Here is a 5,825-nt window from a genome sequence, read left to right on the forward strand (position 1 = left end):
CATCCTGATAATGGCCGAAAATAGTGTAAAATACCGGTATCAATTTTTTGCGCGCTACGCGCGCACATCGTCCCAATAAAGCCTTTTGTCTCTATGTATTGTATGATGCAACTGTAATTTTTTTCGTCTGTGCCCCAAAAATTTTATTTTGCCCCCCCTGACCAAAAAAGCCGCTGGCTACGCCCCTGGCCACCACCTGTGAAATTGCCCAAAAATAGTGCGATTTGTTTTGTTCTATCCACCAGAGTTCTGCCCCACTTTATGTTATTTAAGGTTGTAGGCATAAGCTTACTTACATATTCAGTAGGCCTATTACAAATACTATCATAATTCATATACCCGTATAATTAGTGAGGAACACCCCACCGCCGTCGCTCTTTTATCATTCATTGGCTGACCTGAGTCTGAGATGAGGCTCAGCTGAGTGAGATTCTCTCCTTACCCTCCCAGCCACCTGAACTGTTGTACGCTATCTTGGGCGGGCTGGACTTAAATTGGTCCTATTACCATTTACAAAATGCAAGAAGCCACGTACCAAAAACAATATCGAATTGATGAAAGTTGCAAAAGTTGATGTTTTCTAGTCGACAGAAACACAGCTCCAGTAGTCTCGCTTGTCGACAGGTGCATGTGTGGTGCGGCATAGCAGACGACGTATGGTTGCCAGTTGTATTTTACAGCAATTATCTCATTACAAAATGACTAAAATCCAATAACAAGACCTTAAATTGAGCATGATTGTTTAAGGGATCTACAATGAGCGTTTATGGCGTTTCGACAGTATTTTTTGTGGGACATATATGAGAGCACCTCAGACGTATCGAATTGCATTCTGAATACGAAGCATGTCTTTCTGATGTCAAATAATTATCATTTTTTGAAATTCACGATATAATACAAATTTTATGACAAATTATTAAAATTTGATATTTTTCAAATTGTTGATATATAACAGTCCTCGAAATAAATTTTATAAATCTAATGATATATTCTTAAAGTGTATGTAGCTGGGAGGAAAAGCCGACGATCAATTGAAAATTTTGACCTTTTATATTGAAGATATGGATTTTTTTCCCAAAAGACCTAATTTTTTGGGTGTTTTAGAAAAAAAAAATCCATATCTTCAATACGAAAGGTCGAAATTTTCAATTGATCGTCGGCTTTTCATCCCACCTACAGCCGCGGATCCAGAGAGAAAAAAATACGGGGGGCGCAAAATAAATGAGATTTCTAGAGGGCGACGAACTATATGGCCGCGAAGCGGTCATGGCGTCCGCTTGCGCGACGCAGGGTGGTGTCTGAGGGGGGATGTGCCCCCCTCAGAAGTGAGAAATTTTTGCAAAATTAAGACCAAATTGAAGCCATTTGGTGGACCATTTTGACACTATTATTGTGTAAAATTTGAGTTTGAAAGAGCGGAAAATTTGTGAAATGACCATAACGGCTATTTCCTATTCGTGGACAAGTTTTTAATATTATAATATAACGGCTCATTTCCTATTCGTGGACAAGATTTCAATATTAATATAACGCGTACGGCTCATTTCCTATTCGTGGACAAGTTTTCAATTATTATAATTTTATACATTTAATTGCTTGCGCGACGCAGGGGGTGTCTGAGGGGATGTGCCCCCCTCAGAAGTGAGAAAGCTTTTGCAAAATGAAGACCTAATTGAAGCCATTTGGTGGACCATTTTGACACTATATTGTGTGAAATTTTAGTTTTAAAGAGCGGAAAATTTGTGAAATGACCATGCCGGCTCATTTCCTATTCGAGGACAAGTTTTCAATATTATAATTGTATTAATTTAATTGTTGGCGCGACGCAGGGGGTGTCTGAGGGGATGTGCCCCCTCAGAAGTGAGAAACTTTTTGAAAATGAAGACCTAATTGATGCCATTTGGTGGACCATTTTGACATTATTATTGTGTGAAATTTGAGTTTTAAAGAGCGGAAAATTTGTGGAAGGACCATGCCGCCGGCTCATTTCCTATTCGTGGACAAGTTTTCAATATTATAATTGTATAAATTTAATTGCTTGCGCGACGCAGGGGGGTGTCTGAGGGGGATGTGCCCCCTCAGAAGTGAGAAACTTTTGCAAAATGAAGACCTAATTGAAGCCATTTGGTGGACCATTTTGACATTATTATTGTGTAAAATTTGAGTTTTAAAGAGCGGAAAATTTGTAAAATGACCATGCCGGCTCATTTCACATTCGTGGACAAGTTTTCAATATTATTGTATAAATTCAATTGCTTTAAACATAAAGTTCCAGGTATCCAAAGCATAAAGAAAAGGACAACTTCTTTATACATACGCAGGGGGTGTCTAAGTTGGAAAATTGTGCAAAAAGAAGGTCCAGTTGAAACCATTTGGTGGACGATTTTGACACTATTAAAGTATTATTGTGTAAGTTCGGAAATGTGTGAAAATGAAGGCCCAATCGAAGCCATTCGTGGAACATAATCATTATTCACTATTACTGTAGGCCTAATCATTATTATTCAGTTATTACTTAAAACAATATAGGCCTAAAGTGTACGGGTGTCCGAACAAAAGCAAAAACGGCCAGTTGTTTACGCATAGGCCTATGTAGAGGGCAGGCCTTTAGCAAAATGAAGGACTCAATTACGCGCAATTTAACCTTTCTCTTCTCTTTTTCTCGCCTTTCTCTTCTCTTTTTCTCCTTTTCTCTTTCTCGTTTTTCCCCTTTTCTCGTTTTTACGGGGGGCGCGAGCCCCATCTTTCCTACTTTTGCTATTTTTACGGGGGGCGCGCGCCCCTCCGCTCCCCCCCTGGATCCGCACCTGACCTACATACACGTTAAGTATAAATCATCAGATTTATAAAGTTTACTTCAAGTACTGTTAAATATCAAAAATATCAATTTTAATGATTTGCCAAAATGTGTATTACATGCGAATTTCAAAAAATTAAAATTATTTGATATCAGAAGGACATTCTTCGTATTTCAGAATGCAATTCGATATGTCTGATGTGCTCTAACGTCCCACAATAAATATTGTCCAAACGTTCATACCCCTTCCCTTAATACTAGGCAAAAAAAAAATTGTTTGGTTGCCCTTCAGAGACAAAAATTTGGAGGGTCGGTAGGTCGATCCTTTTTTTTGCATGGACTCTTCCTCGATTTTCCTCGATTTCGAAAAGGCTAGTAGGCCTATTGACAAATGCTTGATCATTTTATGGTAAAAAAATTGTGTATTTTAATGGAAATAAAATGAGTGAATAACAAATATAAAAGTCCTTGATTCTGTCCAAATTTAAGGTTTCTTCCAAAAAAGTGATTGAAAAAAAAAAAACCGACCCAAAATTTCCCATTTTTTGGGTTAGTCGATTGAGGGCAACCAAACAAATTTTTTTAAATATTAATTTAGCATATCATGCGGGAGCCAAGCAGCTATACATGTAGGGTCTAGGGACATTATAGCCTTTCTTCGTCAGGAGGAAGGGCAAATTAAAAATTTGTGGGGGGGGGAGGCAAAGACGAATTGCCTATACCGGGTTTTTTTCTAGTCGGCATGTAAAGTTTCCAAAAAGGGCTTGTGACAATGTGCGTACTTGTATATTTCGAGGGCTATGATAGCCATAACACACTATGACCAGCTCTCACAAAATGAGCATAAAGTTGGCTCCTTGCTTTGGTCTTCAAAAATCCAAATTTTCCTCCATTTTGTCATGATTAATGGACTGTAGCCTATGTCTATCTTCTCATTATAGTGCCCTGGCGACTTTATGCTCATTTTTGTGGGAAGTGGGAACAGGTGACTATGAGCATTTTGTTGGGAAACAGGCTCCTTCCCCCTTTATTTTTTGTCTGTGGGACATTTTAATTTGTATTTTTTGTTGCGGGCATCCCCCCTCCTGCTGGCTATGCTACTGGAGTCAAGGCCCCCACCCGGGCAAGGCTCCCCCCCCCCGGAAGGCTCCATACCCACCATAGACTTCACAAAAGAAGGATTTTTTTTTCAATTCCATTTTATAGGCATAAAATATGAAACATGGGGTACTACTCCTCCCTGCAGAAAAACACAGAACTAATTCAGTTTTGGATTTAAGAAAAATAATATCCTGTTTTGCATAATAGCCAGTAACTCTTGATACTTTAGTTATACAGAACACAGTTTCAAAATCCAGAAGATCACAAAATAATTCCTAATATTGTACTGGCCGATGTAACACTTATCATAAAGTGCAAAGTTAACATGTCGCTCAAGATCAAATTTGACTTCTATTAAAAACAGCTATTAATGCTAACATCTCAAGAATGGCATTTTCAGGCGAGAAACGCTAGAAATTGCAATTTATTGTTATTGGTATCGTATCTATTTGCTTTTAAATAATGATTTGCTCAAAGTTCAAATTCTGAAAGCCAAACTTCACAATATCAAGACACATCCCTAAGTCTTGAACACCTGATTTTAGTATTTCGTCACTTTGGAGTTTTGACTAATTAGGCAACACCTAGATAGCAAGAGGGCGCTCGACCACTTTATTTACTGAACAAAACCAGGGTCTGGAACAAATACAGAGCCTTGACCATGACATTCTTTGATGTAGGCCACCGGTATAAACAGAGATCCTAAGCCCCGGATCCTATCTGTGGTATAAATTATATATCCACCTATTAAAAAAAATTATAATCATGATCATGATCTGGTGTATGATATCAGCATTGAGAAACAAACTTTCTTTTGATAAATAACAAATTTCACATTTACAAAATGCTATATTTTTAACAGTTTGTGATTAATTTTGTTTTCATAAATCGCTTCAAGAATTCTTGATTTTCTCGTAATCCATGAAAAAGAAGAATTATCCAGTGGAAAACATTTCTGCCTTCATGTACTTTTGTAAAGTAGGCCTATATAGGGAGCCTATTATATAGTTATAAAGTCCCTGGTTCTCGTCCACACCCGCATCGTTCAGGAGTTGGTTCATATTTTAGGTGTATTTTTTTGTTTGTTTGTTGTTGGGTTTTTTGTTTTGTTTTCTTACAAATAATTTATGGCCAACTACTCTTTGTTTAAAGTAGGCCTATTTTTCCAAACTCAAGAACTAGGCATATAGCTAGAAATGTAGGCCTGCACCGATGGATAGGTCAACAGTAGGCCTACTTTTTTCTGAGCTGGATGATGTGAAATTATGCGTTGGTATGATTTTTGAGAGTGAGTCCTCATGCTACCAGTTTTGTTTTATGTATCCCCCCCCCACCCCGCCCAGCTTTCTTTTTTGAAGTGATGTGAGGGTTTTGGAGATATGGTACTTATTTGCCAGTATTTATAAGTACTTTGGGGGGGGGGGAGGGGGTTGGAAAAGTTGGGACCTCGGACATCAATTATTATTTTGTTGTTCCCCTTTAAAAAAAAGTGGATTTAATTTATTCCCCTTTTATGGTCTAAAATATTTTTGATCCCCCTCTTCATGTCCTAAAAAAGAAAACAAAAATTAAAAAGTTATTAACTCATTAGCTAAAAATTACCATTTGGAGTTATTATTCATTTGAGTCAATAGGCCTACCGGTTGTGTTACACTCAGATTGTAAATTGCGCAAATTTTGTTGATTTGAAGCTTGAGAGTACTTTTACCCTCAAATATTTTAACTGATTTTTTTTATCCCAAAATGTAGGGCCCAAATTTTGTTGATCCCACATTTTCCAACCCCACCCCGGGACCCCACCAACTTGAAAGCTCTTGAACACTTCCAAAAATACACCATTTTCTGATAGAGCTTCAAAATAGTTTGTTGAAACACCCAAATGCTTTTAATTTATAGTGGCGGCGCCCTAACGTCACCTGATTTGCCA

This window comes from Amphiura filiformis, chromosome 17 (genome assembly GCF_039555335.1).
Source record: "Amphiura filiformis chromosome 17, Afil_fr2py, whole genome shotgun sequence".
Taxonomy (NCBI): domain Eukaryota; kingdom Metazoa; phylum Echinodermata; class Ophiuroidea; order Amphilepidida; family Amphiuridae; genus Amphiura; species Amphiura filiformis.